Below are 21684 nucleotides of genomic sequence, written 5' to 3'. Positions count from 1 at the left end.
GTCTCACCTTGTTCCTTATTAGTTAAAAGCATGCTGTCCCACCCACCTGGCAAATTGTATGATGCCAAGCAATTACAACCTACCTTAAATATGGTCTTAACTATTTTCTGATATTTGTCTTTGGTATTTGTTACCAACTTGAAACTGGAAAGTAAGATAAATATAGGGGTATGTTTTATAACACTGAAGGCAGAAAGATATCCATATCTTGGCATTACTTTTCTATGATGATATGATAGTGTGCACCTGTGAGACAAGAGGCTATGCTGTTGACAGCAATGGTGCTAGTAGGGGTCTCATGTCTGAGAGGCTTTTGCTGAGGAGCCAGAAATGTGCCAATCATCTACTGGACAGCAGCAGTAGTGGGTGGTGGTGGTGGACAGTGGTGGAAGATCTGTCACAGACAACTGCCATTTAACTCTATCAGAATCACTTTGTCCACTCATATTATTGAAGAAATTTTAAATCTCTTTCTGTTACGCTCAAACTCTATTGATACTAACTGTGAATGGCTGAAAGTGGGAATGCCGATTCCATCATCATTAGCCAGCTATTTTAAAAGTTAAAAATAGTTTGGGTTTTAATATCAATATTTGGTTTACAAATTGAACATTTTTAACTACACAGATATTTCAAGGAATTGGGACTTCTTGATAAACACAGAGGTAGAACCACTTTATAAACTAGGTATGGCTTATGTGTTTCATTCTATATGCACTTGTCTTTGATAATTACCTGGAAGTATGTAACTGTTTGCCGCCTGCCATAGTAAATATTAAAAAAATCAAGAAATAAGTTTCCTGATGCATATGATCCAAGCTCCTTCTCTAATATTTTCTATTCATGGTTGTTCATAATCCCTTCTGATTTCTATGCTTCCTGCTCCTCACATATTGAATCTTTCTCACTCGGTGGCCCTCTTCCTTCTTCACTGAAAGGCTGCATATTTTGAACATATAAAGTTTTCACATGGCTGAACGATGTATTTTGGCATGTCTTCTAAGATCAACATCCCTACTGCCTCTTCTCAAGTGAAGGTAAGGATGGTATTGATAGTGTGTACATTCTGGCAAAGACCATTATATAAGTATCTCGGGAGCCTGGATGATGACGTTTTAGTGAACATCGTTGAGTCCCACTCTCTGAAAGTGTCTGCTAAAATCACTGGTAAATTACTTATCTGTTAATCCAGAGATCTTTATTTTTCCTGTGCCTTTCTTGCAACTATAGGTTGCCATCCTTTTCAAAATATTCACTCATAGTCAGCTCATCAGGTGGAAATGTCAATTCAGAAGATTTTTTTTCTTTATGTGCCTCCCTTTATACTCATATACATTGAATTGCATTTGTCATTTTCCTCTTTTAGCTCACTTGGTACTCCTGTAAATCTTTTTTTCCCTATGTTGTCATCTGCAAATCTAGCCACACCACTGTTCAACTCTCACTTTAAATCAGTGGTTTCCAAACTTTGGGCTTCAAGAACTATAAGAATTTGAACTTCAGCTCCCAGAATTCTTGACATTTGGTCAAGTTGGCTGAGCTTTTGGCTACTGAAATCCAAAACACCTGGATGACCAAAGTTTGGAAACCACTGCTCCAAATAATTAAGTACCAGGTGTACAAGCACTGATTTTAATATGGATATTTATTGCAATCAAACAGTATCTAGAGGGCCACAGGTTACTAGTCTCTAATCAAATGTTATTTCCCAGATCCATTGTCAACACCTACTATCACTGAGTTTTCATCTCCTACCAAAACTAACTACATAAAGCAAAGCTGTGTAGCTTCACTTACTCTTGTTTCTGCCTTTTGTCCTTAAGTACCAAGCACAGTGATGATACTGAATAAATCAACTATCCCTACCAATATATTATCATTAGGTATGCTAAAATGGTCTCATGGTCACAATGGCAAGCTCCACTACCTGATCTATGCACATTCACTTGGATGTCTGTACATCCCTTGCTATGTATATATGGCTGTAGACTGTATATACATGGCCATGAAACATGTTTTTCATGGGGTACACATAATGGCTGGTGCTGATGCATTCTGTATATGCCAGGTGGCTGCATGTCCCCTAGGGGAACCTAAATTCACAGATCTTGGTCAGCCTCCTCAAAGTCACATCCTCCCCATAAACACTGAGGAAAGAGGGTTGAACCCAAATGGGTTAATTGCTACTTCAGGAGTGATAGATTGCCCCCCCCCCCCCCCATCATGGCAATGAAAACAGTTTGAGTTTTATTTTTTTGACCCATTTATGGTTTAGCAATAAGGCAAAATTGGCTCCTACACATTTGGTCATGGTATACTGCTGGTTTATGTTCTGAAGGTTCAGAAAATTTAAAATAGGTTTTTCTGCATGGTTTCTGCTCCTCTACAGAGGTGCTCAGTGTTTCAGCACTAGATGATCTGCAAAGTATTTCTGATAGCAATAAATGTCTAGTTTGTACATCCCCTTGTAGATGAAGAAGATTCTGTTCTACACAAAGCAAGAAGAAAACACACCCACCTGCCAATACAAATAATATTTGCAATTATTATTCAGTGAAAATTGATCTATATAGTTTTGAAGCTACAAAATTTCATACGTCCTTTCCAGTTCATCAAAAATGATGCCCATCAGCATAACCACATGACCATGCATTAAAGTTTAGAAATATATGACTGAAGTACCAAAGATTTTACAAGTTAAGATTTAGCAACATGTGGCAAACAAAACATATCTTTCTTGGAGCCAATAAAGTGTCCTGCCATTCTACATCCCTTGGTCCAGATATAACATGAAGAGAAAATAAAAGCCAGAAAATATTATACAACATGGTTTCTTCCTAATTCAGCTTGACAAACAGCAAGATTTCTATTCTATTTATTGCTTGTCTGATAAGCTGCACTTTGAAATAAAATGTTAAGCATACTGTATATATCTAGCTAGCAAGCTATTCTTCAGTACCAAGAAATAAAGCAAATGTAAATTCTTACTTTAGTGTTCTTATGTTTTGCTGTTGCCCAGACCTCTCACCTAAAAAACAAACAAACAGGGAGAGAGGGGGAAAAGTTAAAATAAAATCAGCAGCCGTATGCATTTCCATTCTTCCAATATCAAAACAAGTTGTTTCTTAAAAAATACTCAATGAAATCCCACATACATGATAGAATTATATTCTAAGTATGACAGCAATAGATGTAAACTGGTGTAGTGTTCAGTTTATTGTGAGGAAAAGCCTATTCCCCATTCATTTCTTTCTCTTCATTTCTGAATTATACAATCCTATGAGTGATGTTATTTATTTTGGTTTTTTGTTTTAGTTGTTTTTGGGTTTTTTTTTTGTAATTCTGATGCATGAAAGAAAGCATAAAAGTAATTTCTTTAGAATTGGTGAGTCAATGTAATATCCTATTATCATGTGTGTGGGTGTGTAAGAGATATTGTTGGTACAGTGCTTTCTGTTTACTGGTGCTGTAGGCCAAATGATTACTAGTTTTTAAAAAGTGTCTGGAGATGTTGCTTTTACAAGCAATGGCATGTGATTTTGGCTTCTTTTGGAGATACAGCCATAGTTACTAGAGATATGCTTCCCAAACCATTAATTTCAAATTCCAACCATGCATTTTGTTGGCTCAGAAATGTAGAGCACCTGTCTACTTCCTTCCCAGCCTTAGAAATACTGTGCACCCTTGGTATCCACTGAAATTTGATTCTAGGACCTCCTCTTGGATACCAAAAAGAGTGGATGCTTAAGTCCCATTATATACCATGGCATAGTAAAATGGTGCCCCTTATATAAAGTCAAGGTTGGATTTTTAGAATGTATATATTTTAAAGACATTTTTAAGTTGTGCATGGCTGAATCTGTGGCTATGGATGGCTGACTGTAATGCAGTTTGACACCATTTTAACTGTCATGGCTCCATTCTATAGACTACTGGGATTTGTAATTTTGTGAGGCACCAGCACACTTTGGCAGAGGTGGTGAAAGACCATGTAAAACTATAAATCCTAGTATTCCATAGGATGACATTGTAGCACTTTAACTGGTGTCAAATGGCATTATTTCTATAGTGTAGATTCACCCTTAGATCATAGAATCATAGAATCGTAGAGTTGGAAGAGACCGCAAGGGCCATCCAGTCCAACCCCCTGCCATGCAGGAAATCACAATCAAAGCATCCCCAACAGATGGCCATCCAGCCTCTGTTTAAAGACCTCCAAGGAAGGAGACTCCACCACACTCCGAGGGAGTTTGTTCCACTGTCGAACAGCCCTTACTGTCAGGAGGTTCCTCCTAATGTTGACGTGGAATCTCTTTTCCTGGAGCTTGCATCCATTGTGCCGGCAACTTTTATTTCCCTATGTCAGACCCTTCCACAGACTGGATTAAAATTGCCCTCCATATCCACCCAGCCTGGCCAGTGGTCAAAGCTGAAAGGAATTGTGGTCTCATTAGACCCATGAATGCTATCTAGATGCCTTTTCACACTCCCCAATCGTATGGCCATGATTCCACTTAATTGCCATGATTCCAATGTATGACATCCTAGGATTTGCAGTTTAGGGAGAAACATTTGGACATCTCTGCTAGAGAGCTCTAGTGCCTCACCGAACTACAAACTACAGGATTCCATACGATGTGGCCATGGTAGTCAATGTGAAATCATAGTAGTATAACTGTAGTTCGAGAAGGACTTAGGATAAGAACAGAACCTCTGTTTGCCTTGACATGTCCTCTGTGACAATGGAGCCAACCGGTGCCTAAAGACTCATCGCCATCATCAATCTCCCTTTTTTCAGTGTATTACAGCATGCTTACTAAGATTACTGAGGAATTGTGTGTACACATGATAAGCTGATTTGGCTGAACAGCACAACTTCATGTTTTCCTCAACTCAGTTTCTATTTAAACTATTATTCAGAAATACTGTGGTCTGTCTTCTGTTCCAAACTATAGTACAGATAGAGAAAGCAATCATAACAAAGAAATCCACCCAGTTCCCCAGGAAGATAATTTTACACTTGGAAATAAATTGACTACGTTTGCATTCAAAGTTGCAAGGGAATAAATTAGTCTGTTCATAAGTAAACATGCTTTTTGAAAAGCTCACACATGTTTTAGCTAAGGTTTTCATAGTATAATATTCTATTTATTATGATGTTACTGCAACATAGAAAAAACCTGGAATGTAGATGTCTATACGTTATTCACATGGACTGAGACAGTTGCTGGGTATGAATGGTTTGTATTGACCTGTCAGTCAATCCATCCATCCATCCATCCATCCATCCATCCATCCATCCATCCATCCACTAGGATGACAATAGTAGCAGACTGCTAAAGAAAACATCTAGAAAACTCAGGCCTCCCACTTCAACTGCATTCTAGCAACAGCAAAGTGACTGGAACATTCCTGCTCTTGCTTTTTGCACCATCTACATAAAATGATTGGCCATTTATTCCTTTTTCTATCAGTTGCCCAGCCACAAAAACCAATGTCCATTTCTAACTCAGAAATGAAGAGAACATTAAACAAACATGTTAAGCTTCAGAAAAGGTGAATCCATATAATTTACTTTGGAAGATCAAATAGGAAGGTGACAGCATGAGTCCACAAACTATGGCTTGGCTTGTTAGACAGCCCTTAATTTGTGGCTTTCACTGACCTTACTCCTCGCTGAACTCTCTGCATGTGCTTGAGAATTTAGGTTGGCTTTACTGCTGAACATGTGGTTAAGGAGAATATCTTGCAGTATTTCTACCAAGAAGTTCAGCTTTATAGTAGAGGGCCTTAATTGTATCTAATCAGTTGGTGGTGAGAGGAGAGGAGGAAGATTATATTAGGCTGTGTTTAGGGGACAGAGTCACATGTTATGAGAAAGGAAATTGTGGAGATATGTTTAATTTTAGCACCTAGGATGAACAATAGAGAAAACTTTGGCCATATTTTGGTCACATCCTGAGAATTTTTGGAAAAGATGATAATGCTAGGGAAGGAGAAGGCAGTAGGAAGAGGAGAAGACTGCATGATAGATGGATAGAATCAATCAGGGATGCTACAGACCTGAAACTGCAGGAGCTAAGTAGAGCAGTGGAGGATAGGGGGTCTTTAAGATGTCTCATCTACAGGGTTGCCACGAGTCAGGGCCGACTCACAGACAGTTAACAACAACATGTGAGTATAGTGATGCACACTGATTCAAAACGATAACAAAACTACACCTTCACATTTATGGGGTCTAATGTGATACTAAATCAAGTAACACTTGGAAAAGTCAAATGACCCAATGTGTGGCTGTGGAGAAGGTGATATTGCTATTAGGCATAATCAGAAAAAGGACTGAAAATAAAACTGCCAGTATCATAATGACTTTACTGAAATTTCTGGTGCAGCCACAGAAATTGGAGGTAAGTACATCCCAAATGATTAAAACATAAAGATAATGTTTCTAATGCTAAAACAAGTCATACCAAATTAATATTTTCTCTCTCCCTCTCTCTCCCTCTCTCTCTGTTTTGTTTTGTTTAATTTTGTTGATAAAATTACCAGCTTCGTAGATAAAAGGAATGCTATGGATGTAGCATATCTTGATTTCAGTATGACCTTTGGCAAGGTTCCCCATGACATTGCAAACAAGCTAGGAAAATGTGGGCCAGACAATGCTACTATCAGGTGTATCTGTACTTGGTTGACTGGCTGAACCTATGGCTCCTCTTCATCCTGGAAGTGACCAGTGGGTTGCCACAGAATTCTGTCCTGGGTCCAGTGCTATTCAACATAGTCATCAATGATTTGGATGAAAGAATAGAGGGCATGCTTATGAAATTTGCAGATAACAGCAAATTAGGAAGAGTAGCTAATACCTTAGAGGAAAGGATCAAAATTCAAAATGACCTTAACAGATTAGAAAGTGGGCCAAAACTAACAAAATGAATTTCAACAGGGAGAAATGTAAGGTATTAAATTAAGGGAGAAAACACTAAATGGACAGATATAGGATTTGGGAGGGGGGGGACCTGACTTGACAAAAGTACATGTGAGAGGGATCTAGGAGTAGATCCAATAGATGACAAATTGAACATGTCAGCAATGTGATGCAGCAGCTATAAAAGCCATTGTGATTTTAGACTGCATCAAATGTCCAGATCAAGGGAAGTAATAGTACCACTTGATTCTGTTTTGGTCACATCTCACCTTGAATATTGTGTTCAATTCTGGGCACCACAATTTAAAAAGGATGTTGACAAGCAGGACCATGTACAGAGTAGGGCAACCTTAATGGTGAAAGGTCTGGAAACCATGCACTTTGAGGAGTGACTTAGGGAGCTGGGTATGTTTAGCCTGGAGAAGAGAAGAGTAAGAAGCAACACTGTTTTAATATTTGAAAGGATGTTATAATGAAGATGGAGCAGGTTGTTTTGTGCAGCTCCTGAGAACAGGACCTGGTGCAATTGATTCAAACTACAGGAAAGGAGATTCCATGTAAACATGTAAATCTCTGAAGATGCCAGCTGCAGCTTCTGACGAAACATCAGGAAAAAAAACCTCATCTAGAACATGGCCTCATAGCCTGAAAATCCCATAAAAAACTATTAAGAAGAACTTCCCGGCTGAAAGAGCTATTCAACAGTGGAATATGCTGCCTTGGAGTGTGGTGGAGTCTCCTTCTTGGGAGGTTTTTAAACATAGGCTGGATGGCCATCTGTTGGAGGTGCTTTGAGTCTGTGTTCCTTCATGGCAGGGGGTTGGACTTGATGGTGTTGAGGCCTCTTCTAACACTATGATTCTAATAAAAATAGTTTCTGTGGTGGGAAGTCACCAATGAAAACCAAAACAAAAGGGTGCAGGAAAGGCCACAACTTTATTCAACCAAACAGAACAGGGGTAGGGTTGGCCCCAAAGCATACGGTCCGGATCTGTCATCAATCAATCCCTGGTTGGTCGATGAACCGAATTGCTTGGCTACAGCCAAGGTTGGGGATGACATAAGGGCAATGAAAATGCCCTCTCAAGACATGCAACCAGTCAATCGCATGTTCACAGTTGAGCCCCTAGTCACTGGGAGATGTTGAATTGATATGCCCCCCGCAGGACACCACATGGCCTTATATAGGCCTAACTACTAGTCAGGGGCCGGGAAAAGGAGGAGGCACCACCTACCCGGCCCCCTGAACTGTGCCCGGGAGACTCAGGCAGTCATTTCTCCAATAACGGCCAATGGCAGGCCCGTCTGGCCCCAGCAAGGCATGCTGGTAGTCCGAGTGGGCCTACCAGGCCCTGGCAGAAGTGACTCCCCACCAGCAGCAACCAGGCCAGCCCCGGTAAGTCAGGACAGCCCCATTTAAAAAAACTGGAGCATTTAGGGGGGAAAGTGAGTAAAGATGACTAATGAAAGGTGTCCAATAAAATTAAGTGGAGTGTGGAGATAGTGGGCAGAGATAATTTTATTTCCTCTAATAATACTGGAAACTGTGGCCAAAAAATAAACCTGGCTACAGAAAAATCAAAGGAATTTACCAAGAAAATGTGGTAATGGCCACCAGTTTAGCTGACTTTAAGATAAAGATTAAGTACATGAATAGAAAGAAAACTTATGAGTGGCTATAGGGTATCTGTGACTACCACACCCTGAAGAACATCAACTATTGTACTCATTAGACAATCAGTGTGGTGTTGTGGCTTGCACATTGAACTACAACTCTGGAGACTGGGTTTGAATCCCTGCTTGGCCATGGAAACCCACTGGGTGACCTTGGGCAAGTCACTCTCTCTGAGCCTCACAGGAAGCTAATGGCAAACCCCCTCTGAAGAAATCTTGCCAAGAGAACCTTGTGATAGGGAGCCATGGGGGTGTCATAAATCAGAAATGACTTGAAAGCACAGCAAGATAGTGATGAAGGAACTTCCATGGGCAACTTTTTCTCCCATGTGGAAAGACTGAACTGCAGACTTTTTTTCTGGTAGGTACCTGTTAAAGGGAAGTGAACTCCTGGACAGAGGTCTAGAAATTCACAATTTCAGCACAGAGAATTGTTGCTGAGCACATTTCACTCATTTTTTTGCTATGTTCATGATCATAACAGTTATTGGATAATCATACCTTTAAACGATACATCATTATCATTTAACCACTGGTGGCGCAGTGGTTAAATGCCTGTACTGCAGCCATTCACTCACAACCACAAGGTTGCGAGTTCAAGACCAGCAAAGGGCCCAAGCTCGACTCAGGCTTGCATCCTTCCGAGGTCGCTAAGATGAGTACCCAGACTGTTGGGGGCAAATTAGCTTACTTGCTAATAAGCTTACTTGCTGTTCACCGCTATGATCTTTGGAATAGCGGTATATAAATAAAACAAATTATTAATTATTATTATTATGGAGGATCCCATTCCTTTGCCTGCATCTAAATTAGGTTTCTGATGCATCTGTGAAGTTCCGTGGGTGGATAAAACATCCTTAGTGATTTATTAACCTTTTATGTGACAAAGATTTTTAAAAACCTATTCTCATTATATTATATCTTGGGTTCCTTTAATCTTTCTTCCCTTTTCTTGTACTCTCTCAGACACAATCTCTCTGGCAGAACTAAAATATGCTTCAAGTGAAATAATGAAAAAGAGGCTTTGAATGCAACTGAGTAGTCTCCTTAATTACTCTGTGTCACAATCCTAACCGGCAGTCTTCCAAAGGTAGTCATTAGAATGGTAGTGTGACTGCCTTCAGGGCAATTCGCATGGTATTACCAATAAGTCTTTGTGCTGTCATTTTGGTCTGTCTTTGTCACCATATAGAAAAGGAAGGAAGGAAGAAAAATTTACTTGCTACAGATCAAATTAGAGAATGGAAGCATGCTAGCACGCAGCCCTGATTTGCCGTGTAGATTACCATACAACCTTACACAAGTCTACTCACAGAAAGCCTCATTGATTTTAGTGAGATTTCCTCTCAGGTAATAGTGTAGAACACTGCAATCTGCCCTGATATGACTGTGATCTCCATAAGAGCTACCTATATGTGTGTTCTGCTGATATGCAGCAAAAGCTCCTAACACTGCAGTCATATCCAAATATTACAGGATAAGGGATTCAATAATGTACAAGTCCTATACTAGCAAGAGCTGTCCTAACAGGATGGTGTACAACTGTAGAAAGCCTAAACTCAGGCATCTGACGAAAGAGCTCTAATAATGTGCATGCTGCTGACAGGAGACATCTGTCCTTTGGAATCCTCCTTGGCTGCACCCCACTGCTATTGCCTGCACTTTCTAGTTCCTCGCATGGCTGCTGTGTACTTGCCGAGGACATGGCAAAGGCCACCGGAGAGTTAGATCTCTCCAAAACACCTGGTCCAGGTTCCACATCAAGCTCAGAGGTAAGAGCCGAAGCTACAAGGGTGAGGAGAGCTGACGGCTGCTCTCCTGTCATGGAAGCTTACATCTGCAAACTTAGCCTTGACTGACACATTATTTCCTCTGTGCACCCCAATCTATTTTCTGGCTCACTAAGCTTATAAAACTCTGCATAAATTCTCCCTCTCATCAGTCTGTTCTGTAATCCTGTGAACACATTGTCTTCCTGTTCATTTCTTCAACCAGCAAGTGCCAGCTGTTGGGTCCTGGAAACAATTTTATTTATGTTCTGGACAGGAGAGTGTTTTCTGTTTATTGGGGGGGGGGGGGGTTGCAGAAGTTCACAAAGCTGTGAAAACTGCAAGATGTTGTGGCTGGGCAGAAGTGTTCTGAATCAGCTGATTGACTTAGGTAAGAAAAATTATTAGGGATTCTGTCAATCAAAATGCAGTCAAACTCCCTTTAGATCTGTTCACTGAGGAGAGATGAAACCAGTTATGCACACAGACTATAAAGCTAATCCACTTTTGATTGTTATGCTTATGCCTTAAAGGGGTCATGCTGACAGCTGACAATAACCAGAATGAAAATAAAATTTATTTTTCTTAATGTATTCTACCATATTGCAACCAGCACCTCTAATCTGTTTTTTCTCCTTTAAAGGTGAAAGAAGCAAAATCCTAGTGTATGCAACCTTTCAAGTTTTTTCCTCGCAATTATTTTTTATCTCCTTTTTTTAAAAAGAGAAAATTGCATTTTTTTTAACTATTCTAGCTGGTGGCTTTAGAAAAACACATGCAAATTCACAGTTTGTAAAGAGATTTTAAAAAGTAGTGGCTAATTAAAAATATTAACATGTGCCCCAAACTGTCAAAGGAGTACTACAGATGCAAGTGGGTGCTGAATCCCTTGTTTAGTCATAGAAAGACCTACATATATATATATACATGCACAGCAAAGTACATTCAGCCATACAATACTCAATGGAGTTCTCATTTAGACCACAAAAGGTTTGTGAAAACATGTGTTTATTATATATTGCAATGAATCATAGAGTTTGAAGAAATCTGAACAGCCATCCTGGACAACCCCCTGCCATGCAGGAAGACACAAACAAAGCATCTCTGACAGATAGCCATCCTCAATCACTGTCTGAATCCAGAACACATACATATCCTTGCAAAGAAGCATGTATTGGATAATCTCTGGAAGACACATCACAGCTTAGACGCTGGAGCATATTCAGGCATCCAGCGGAATCAATACTCCCCCCTAGTGTTTCATCTCAAGACACCACACCCAAAAGTATGTACTGTATTTTCCAGCATATAAGATGACTGGGTGTATAAGGCGACCCCCAACCTTTCCAGTTAAAATATAGAGTTTGGGATATACTTGCCGTATAAGACTACCCCTCTTCCAACGCACACCAAATAAAAATTTAAAAAACATCAGATTTGATTTCAATATGGTAATTTTAATTCAAATGCTTATGACATGCAGGTACTTAGCAGGAAACCTTGTTGTATACAAAGCCTGCTTGGATTGGTCAGCTCTCCCTGCCTACTCAGCCCTCCCTGTCTCCAAGACTGTCAGAGCAGTAGCTGCTTACATACAATCGTCGCATATGGTGGGGATGCGGCCGCAGCCGTTTTTGAACTCCCCCCACCATATGCGGTGACCGCAGATTCTCTAGTCCAGCTTGGAAGTTTCAGCACCTGCCCTATAAGACAACACCCGGCATATAAGACGACCCCCAACTTTTGAGAAGATTTTCCTGGGCTAAAAAGTAGTCTTATATGCCAGAAAATACAGTAATAGAGAGGAAACCAATCCTCACTATTAGGATAGTAAGATATTTCATTACACTTAAATCTTAGGATACGTACAGTGGGCCCTCGGTATCCACTGCAATTTGGTTCCAAGAACCCCTCCAGATACCAAAATCCATGTATGCTCAAGTTCCATTATATACAATGGTGTAGTAAAATAGTGCCCCTTATATAAAATGACAAAATCCTTTTGGATTCCCCTCCCCCCCAAAAAAACAAGCTGAGGTTGGTTGAATCAATGCATGTAGTATCCCTAGATACAGAAGGCCAATGCTAGTGACAAAGCTCAGATATAATGATGCAGCTTCTTCCCTTTCATGTCTGGTAATCTGAGGCCTCTCCTCTATCTGGCATACTTTGTAAGCGAGATCCACAGCTCTTCATCCCTTGGAGGGGAAGAACATGTTCCACATTGGGGCCCTTTGATGAATCAGGGATAAGTAAAACTCCAGGTTTATAGGTAAGTTGAGGAACCTATATTTTCCCAGTGTTTCTGAACTACAACTTCAACAACTTCCTAGAGAGGCCATGATGGCCCCAGTCAGGCTTTTAGAAACTGATTGGGGTGGGATTTTAATGCTGTGTGGTGCTTTTTAAAAGGTTTGCATATAGTCGTTTAATGAATTTTAGTGTTTTAGTTGTTTAATGTTTTCACTTTATAAATGGTTTGTTCGCTTTTTAATTAGCTATTATATTCATACTTTTATTAATGATATTGTATCGCTTTTCATCTGTATTGTTTTTAAAATGTGTTGCCTGGAGTCCCATTATTGGCAGAAAGGTGGGATACAAATGAATATAAAATAATAATAATCCCTCATAACTGGCTATGGTGTCTGGGCCTAATGGGAACCACATTTGGGAGGGCTGCAGGTTCTCTTTCTGTGCCCTGGGGAGAAGGGTCCACTCAAAACCTTGTGGCTCCAAATCTGGGACCTTGAATTCCACCTGGTTGTTCAGAAACTGTGGCTCCCATTTATGACCTCTCTTGCTGCTCAGGATTGGGAGAGCCTCCATAGAATTCCTATTATATGATCATATGGGGGTGAGTAGAAGAGCTCTGTAGAAACAAGATAACAGAGCCATAGCATCAAATGGCTGTGTATGGATGGATTTTTCCAGACTAGGGGCTTATCTCCTTGGGACAAATGGTCCTGTTTCCCCCTGTCCTTGCATCACCGGCGCTTGCACTATGACAGTGGGTCAAAAGCCCAATTCAACCATGGACTATCTTCACATGTGAAGGGCAGTTTCACAGCAAATTTGGGCCACCCCTGCATTAAATCAAATGCAAAACACTCACAATTTGCTCCAGATCTCCCCAGAAAATCCAGAACACTTTGGACTAATGCCAAGCACCTGTTTAACCAACAACCTGTTGTGTCACCCACTAGAGGTGGTGTGAGTTGCTCCACTGAGGTCACTATGAAGCACCCAGCCATGTGACTGACACTGGGTATCTTGTTTTCAGCTTCAGGGGGAGGGATTTGCACCAGTGGTGGCAGTGCCAAGTGGTACAGCAGGAGGCTGAGTTGACAGCTGACTGGCATTGTTCCAAAATGCACAGGTAATGGGGAATTTGGAGCAATGCTGGGGCCAAAATACTCTGAGCTACTCCTGGAATATTCTGCCCAGTGTAGACCTGCCTTGAGTATTCTAATCACTCTTCGACATTAGCTTTCCTATTTTTCTATAGTCTACATCTTGAATAATCTAGAATGACAGTCTACGGAGTTTATCAAACGGGAGGAATTTCTCTCAAATTCGAATGAAAAGAAAGTGGGGCCAGAATACATTCACTTAAAGTTGCTAGTTTAGCACAATTACGTGAATGCGCATTGCGTTCGAACTGGCTTCCCATTGCTCGAAAATAGCATGCCATTGTCCGAATTTGCATGTGGCAGTCTATCATGCAATAACGTGAAACCACATGATTGCGTTTGGACTGACTTCCCATTGCCCAAATTTGCGTGTAGTGGGTTATCACGCAATAATGTTAAACCCCATGATTGCATTCAGACTGCCATTGGATTATACTTCCAATTTCCCTTGTCTGATAAACTTCTACATCTTGACATAAGTCATAGCTCCAGGAGTGACAATGACCTTGTTTGTTACACACATGTATTGTTACACACACAGATGCACTGCATCTAATGTACTATGCTAAAATACAATGGGATTCCTTGTGCAGAAACTGCTTTAAGATGGCATCCCAGGGTATTTGTTTTCAGAGATGTAATTAAAAGATGTGCCTGCACAGGGCAATTCTTTATCAAGCACTGTGCATGAATAGTTTAGATGAGAAATGTAAATGAGAACTCTACAGGAATCCCCTTGTGAGCAGCGGCAGGGGAATGTATACAGTGTTTTACTTCTTAAGCCATTATATACCAGGCATAAGTGCTGACCCAATTTTTGTTATTCCCAGAAATAATGTCCCCTCAGAGAGCAGCAAAGAAAGAAGGCATCCCATCTGGAATGTATTATGGGCCTATAAGGGCAAAAGCGAAAATGTGTAATAGCTATTTCAGTGTTATCCCTTCTCCTCAAACCATCTGAAGATAAGTGTGCTTTAAACATAGCTCACAGATGCTCTCTCATCTCATACACTATTGTTGCATATTTTTCACTAATGGTTCATAGTCTTGATGGGGGTTACTGAGTGTTGAGCATACTGGTGGGGTTGCCATATTCTATGTTCTCAAATCTGGCCACATATACCTCTGTGTTATGCAAATTATCTTAGTTATGCATATTACTCTAATTTGCATTCTAATTATGCAAAGCCAGCAAATTAATTGTGATTTTTTCATCTTCTATGTTTCTATTTTCATACCATTTTTAACAGTTAAAACTGATATGACAGAAACAGTATAAAGTAGTGTATAGTGTGTTAGAGTTGAAACAATGAAAGCCAAATTCTAATCTCTTCTTTGGCATGGAATGACCTTGGACCACCAATATATCATGGCAAATCTACCTTACAGGCCTCTTTTTGTTGCTTGTGATGTGTCATTTGCATCTCTCATTCACCATGCTCTCTTTCCCCTCCCTTGCTTCTTGTACTATGTCACACATGTTACTTCCTCTCCCTTCCCTCCTGCTCTCATCTTTCAGTCACTCCTGAATTGCAGTGCACTCCTGAATTAAAGTAATCTTGTACACAATAGAGACTCCCATTAAAAAAAAAAATGAAAGCTTGGAATCTGGACCAGATCATGGTTCAAACTGGCACCAGATGTCATACCAAAAACCTGGATAAAATCAGGATCATGGGTGGCTATGGAGAGCATATGCCTCATCTATCTGTACTCTTTTCCACCTATTTTTATCTTCCAACAAAAACTCCAGGTCCTTAGTCCTTCCCTCCATGACCAGAGGTTTCTTTTCTTTCATTCAACACACACGATTGCCCCTTTCACTGGATTGTAAAATAAGCTTGTGGGCCTCCCTCTTTGCATTTTGGATTATGCAATGTCCTCAGCCTAGGCACCAAGGAAATACAACTTTCCCAGTGCAGCTTCATTTGAGCTCGAGGCACCTGGAATATGTACACCTTTCAGAGAAAATTCCAGAGTAACAACCCTACTGTTAACAGGATAGATAATTAGGGATGAAAAAAGGGGGTCATGCCATAATTTCAAGAAATAATATTGGTTTTAAAACCTCCTTTTGTATGGCATGGCATAAATTAAATTGGTCATCTATTGACATTTAACTGACATCAGATTGAAACACACTGTCAGGTAACAAAATAATGTGGAGGCATTTCAAAGTATTTAGGGTCTTCAAGACTATGTCAACCAGTAGAATAACCAAACAAGAACAACCCCAACTTAGTTAACAGGAAACTCAGTATTATATCCCCACACTTATCCATCATATACATCTGCTACACAGATTTGAATCTATTTCATAGTAGCAGAGTAAGGCCCTTGGATCAATGGAAGTCTTCTGCCATGAAAACCTCTTTCTTTTACAACTTCTTGTTATATTCTTTCTGGAGAGAATATGATGTCTGTCCAATACAGTGGCTTAAAAATTAGTATGCTTTGCCAAATAAAAAGAAGGGCACTGTGGGTAATATAAAAGTCTAGGCCAGTGGTTCTCAGCCTTTGGCCTTTAAGATGTTTGGATGTCAACTCCCACATTCCCTGACCATTAGCTTCACTGATGATGACATCCAAAACATCTGGAGGGACAAGGGAGCTTCATTAAAAGTCAGAAAGAAATCCCAGAAGGGAAGAAGGGAACATCAGGTGAAGTTATAATGAAGAGAGAAATAAAAGGCAGTGAATCATGAGATCAGGAAATAGAAGAGGTGAGGGACAGAAGGGGAAGAAAGAAAGAAAGAAAGAAAGAAAGAAAGAAAGAAAGAAAGGGTCACTTTTTAATTTATCATTGGTCAAATGAGATAAGTGGAAAAAAAGTAGAAGCAATTCTTAGAGGTGAGGTCAGGTTTTCCCAAGCTACAGAAGAAGAAATTTCACTGCATGGAAAGGTGGAGATGGGGGCTGAGATACAAACATGAGTACCTGCCTGTCATTGGCTAGCCACAGTTATGATGCTATATGCCACCTTTCATATCCAACATGCTTCTAAAAACCAGCCAGAAGACCTCTGCCAAACTAGAATAAATTATAAAGCTTTGGTGGCACCTGCTGCAAGATATACTCCTTTAAACTTCTCTCCTTAGGTTCCTCAGTAATATCCATCTAATCTCATACATGTGTTTTCAGTCTGTTAGTCAATGTGAACTTCTTCTTCTTCTTCCTCTTCTTCTTCTTCTTCTTCTTTTGAAGATGAAGGCTTTGAAGGACCAGTGGCATAACATAGTGATTTAGGGATGAAAAAGTATGTCCACTGCTTTTGACATTCTTCACAAAATTATCTGTTCCAACCTCATGAGAAAATATGTTGTCTCAAAAAAAACAGCACTTTTGACAAGTTTGCCATATGCTAAATGTGTACCTCATGGGAAACACATAAGGACTTCTACAAAGGCAGGAGGGGAAGTCTAATAAATTGAAACATGTAAAAGGATTCAATGGGAATGCAGGAGTGATTAGGAGAGAGCCAAAACACATTGCAGAAACAATCCAGTGTGACACCGCATTAATTGCCTTAGCTCAATGCTAGGGAATTTTGGGAACTGTCGTTCTGTGAGACATTTAGCCTCTATCAGAGAGCTCTGATGCCACTCCAAATTAAAATTCCTAGGATTCCCTAGCACTGAGCCAGGGCAGTTAAAGTAGTGTCAAACTGGATTGTTTCTGTGGTGTGTTTTGGCACATGGACATAATAAAACAAAAATTTTGCACATCTCCAGTGTAAACACAGTTGGCCCTCCTTATCCATGGATTCAAGCATCCATGGCTTGAACATACTAAAAATAAAAATATATATAAATCAAAAATAGCAAACCTTGATTTTACATTTTATATAAGGAATATCATTTTGCTATGTCATTGCATTTGATGGGACTTGAGCATCCATGGATTTTGTTATGCATAGGGGGGGGGGGCTGTTACCCCAGTGGATAACAAGGACCCACTGTACTGCCTATGTCTCTTGTGGTCATTATTCCTCTCTCAACACTCTTTATATTTTCTTATTACTTTAAAGGGAGTGTCACCTGCAGTCATTTTCACTGGTCTGTTCAATTTAGTCTCACTTTATAGTTCTGTTTTGAACTTATTTTTGTAACTTACTCCTAACCTTTTTTATTTTTGGTGAAATTTCATATTGACCAGTCACAGATGTGATTTCATTTTTTGCTTTATATTTATTGGCCCCTGGATTGTGGTTCTGTTAAGATTATAATTTTAATATTTTTCTCTCTCACTTTAAAAAAAGAATAATTCATTCTGTTTTTTCCTCTCATAGTCGCATGAGATCATGTCAATCCAAATCTAATTATTCTTTTTGCCTCCATGTTTTATTAATTTTTATTTATGCTGTTTTTGTTGCCTTAAATATTTGGAATATTCTGTATGCAATTGCTAGCTTTTACATTTGAATCATGCTCTTCTAAGGAAAAAAAAAATTACAGAAGCATTTTCATTCTTCATAGGCCTATTGCCTCCATTTTGCTGTTTCAGTGTCCACAACAATATATAGTTTAATATTTTAAATGAAAAGATTGGTTAAGGAGAAACCTGCTATACTGACTATTCTATTCTGGAGTCCTTGAACAGTCAGTAATATATTTCATGTCAACCTAGCCTGGAATACCAGTAAAATTTAATAGGTTTCAGTATTTTATTTATTCACAAGGAAAACCTGACTTAAATTAGCCAGGTTCTGTCTTGGCTTGAGTTGATTAGTCAGATTTACACAAGGGTCGGGAAAGCAATTTTCGCAATTCAGAGATGCCAACTTGTCAAAAGCTTAAATCAAGGTGATTCTCTTAGAGTTTGTCTTGCATCAGGGAGCCTTGTACAAGCATCAGGAATAGTTGGCTATTTATTGCCTTTCTGAGATCCAATTGAAGGATGGAAACATGTGACAAGTAAAACAGTCCTTTTCCTCAGTTTTATTCACTTGTTCTGTGTGTTTTGAAATAGTTCAAGATTTTCCATACATGGGCTCAATCATCAATCAGAATGGAGACTATAGTCAAGGAATCAGGAGAAGACTAGGACTTGGTAGGGCAGCTATGAAGGAACTAGACAATATCCTGAAGTCTAGAAATATATCCTTGAATACTAAAGTTAGGATTGTCAACTCATTTGAGATGCGGTTCTGGAGAAGCATTCTGAGAATACAGTGGACTATGAAGTTGAAGGCTTTCATGGCTGGCATAGTTTTTTGTGGTTTTTTCGGATTATGTGACCTTGTTTCCAGAACATGGCCACATAGACGGAAAAACCCACAAAAAACTCATACAGTGGACTACTTAAAAGACCAATAGATGGATACCAGAGCAGAACAGACCTGCACTCTACCTAGAAGCAAAGATGATTAAACTGAAGTTGTCATATTTTGGCCATATCAGGTGTAGAAAGGACTCAGTAGAAAAGACAATAATGCTTGGTAAAGTTGAGGGCAATAGGAAAAGAGGAAGACTGATTTCAAATGGAGAAGCCATGACATCAATCTGCAATTGCTGAGCAGGTTCACTGGGGACAGGGGTACTTGGAAGTCTCTCATTCGTAGGATAGTCATAGATAGTTGATTTCAAGGCAGTTAACAGCATCAACAATAATTTTGGATGTTTTGTATTTGCACTGTTTTCCAACTTAAAAAAAAATACATTCCAAACAATTATCTGATGGCTACAAAATTGAAAGAATATTCTAGTTTTCTTCCATATAAATTGTGAGCCAAGAAAACCATGGTTTCAATCTTCACCATGAACTCATAGGTTGGCCTATGGTCCAAAAGACACTGCAGAAATGACCGCTATAGCTGTCCTGGCTCAATTTTATTCAGGGAACTGTAGTTTTGTAAGACATTTAGCCTTGTCTGTTAGAGAGCTCTGGTGCCACAATAAACTACAGTTCCCAGGATTCCCTAACACTGAGCCAGGGCACTTAAAGCAGCCTCAAACTGGATTATTTCTGCAGTGTGTTTGGGACCTAAAACAAACATCTCAGTCTCAGTTTTCTGTCTTTAAGCTGCCTTTTACTATTCATACCATGTGGTTTGGATGGTCTATCCCAGTGGCTTTCCAGTATTTTAAGAAGATTGGAACTGAACTGGGAATTTCTACAGGCAAATCATGTACTGTACCACTGAGACATCCCTGGCCCATAGCATGTAATAGTAAGAGTGAGAAAAAAATCCTAGTCAATTCTAGAAATTTTTTTTGAAGGATGGACAGAGCTGATGTGTATTTATTTTATTTTATTTTATTTTATTTCAATTATTATAAGCTGCTTCTCCAATAGAAATCACCAGAACAGCCTATAAACACTATTTAATGTTTTGCAAAATGATAGCAAACAGCATAACAAACCACACGAGCAAGGCATAACAAAACTAGGGATGAAATTCTTTGTCCATTTAATTCTTGAAGGAAGCGATGAGCATTTTTAGCAAAATTTTCTTCCTACTGTGAGAAAGTCATCGACAACTGCACAGATTTTTGGATATAAAACAGCACTTTGTAGGTAGGGGAAAAAAATTCTCTTCATTTAAAAAAATGCCCAGAAATACCACTTTCTACATGGAAAAGGCTGTTTCTTGTACAGAATCATAGAACCATAGCGTTGTCAGGGGTCCCATAGGCCCTTTGAGTCCAACCTATATCTCAGTGCAGGAAATTCAGCAATACCATCTTCAGCAGGTAGCTGTCTAGCCTCTTTTTGAAGATATCTGAAGAAAGAAACTCTACCACTGCTATAGTTAATTGGTCCCATTGTTTAACAGCTCTTAATGTCAAGAGGTTCCTTCAAATGTTCAAACAAAATCTACCTTCTTGCAACTTAAAACTATTAGACCTGGCGTTACCCTATGGAGCAGCAGAGATCCTGTAGGCAGTCACAGCTACATGGCAGAAGCAACATTTGTCCCAAATGTTGCATACCATTACAGGTGCACTGTGGTCCCATGCCACATTGGCATGAGCTGTTGGCAGGAAGTTGCATCTGTACCTGTCTGAACCATATCAGATGGCACTTGTTCCCCTCTGCTGCTGTTTATGCTACTGCTCTGCATGAGATTTTTTTAAACAACTTTTCCAACTCTTATTCATTTTTTATGATAAATGTAAAGTCATACATCTGAGGAAGAAGATCTAGGCGCATTACAGACCGCCGAGAAGCGGCGGTCTGCCACTGCCGCCGGTTGCAGCATCCGGGAACCGCAGCAGCCAAATGGTGCGGTTCCTGGACGCTGCCAAGAAGGAGCGTGAAAATCACGCTCCTTCTTGCAGCCTGGAAGAGATGCTGCAAGGCACTAGTCGCACACTCACGGTGTCACTTCCGCCACGCAATGTGCGGACGCAGAGCGTCTGCTATGTCAACATGGTGGCAGCCGTGTGGAACGGCCGCCACCTTTTCTTACCAACTCAGTCCGTGATAGGGTTAGGGGCGTCTGGAAGAGACACCCCTTTCTAACCCTAGCACGGACTGAGTCAGTCATAGGGTGCCCATCTGTAATGGGCCCTAGTCTACAAAAGCTCATGCTATAGATATTTCACACCATTAGTCTCAAAGGTGTTACAAGATCCCCTTGCAGCAAAGCCATCTTGTAACTGTTGACAAAATATCCAATATTAATGCTAACAATAGGCTCAGAATTATAATTCTAATGTATTATATTGTTCTAAGGAAGCAGAGATCAGAGAAAAAGCAAGCCACTGTGGCCTATATTCAATTGTTAATCCTAACTAGTGTAGACCCATTGAATCAATTAGATTTACCTATGAGTTGAGTCACCATTCAACAATGATTCAACGGGTCTATTTTAGTTGGGGCTCACCAAATGAATCCCAGCCTTGGTATTTGAAAATGTAAAGTATAAAATAGCAACACACCTATTTGAGTAATTTGAAGA

The 21684-nt window shown here is 39.8% G+C and overlaps 1 protein-coding gene across 11 annotated transcripts in view; it reads right to left on the bottom strand.

Annotated features, from left to right (window-relative positions):
- Positions 1-21684, bottom strand: part of PTPRD (protein tyrosine phosphatase receptor type D) — a 1452104-nt gene that overhangs the window by 524529 nt on the left and 905891 nt on the right. For all 11 annotated transcript variants that reach the window (XM_089489811.1, XM_089489739.1, XM_089489757.1 and 8 more), the window contains exon 8: positions 2989-3028. The gene's annotated coding sequence lies outside the window, so the exon portion shown is untranslated. The remainder of the gene's footprint in view (positions 1-2988; positions 3029-21684) is intronic.

Source organism: Sceloporus occidentalis, unplaced genomic scaffold (genome assembly GCF_023333645.1).
Source record: "Sceloporus occidentalis isolate IW3139 unplaced genomic scaffold, rSceOcc1.0.p SCAF_1, whole genome shotgun sequence".
Lineage (NCBI taxonomy): Eukaryota > Metazoa > Chordata > Lepidosauria > Squamata > Phrynosomatidae > Sceloporus > Sceloporus occidentalis.
The sequence above is the reverse complement of the archived record's forward strand: the minus strand, read 5'-3'. Positions and strand labels throughout refer to the sequence as shown.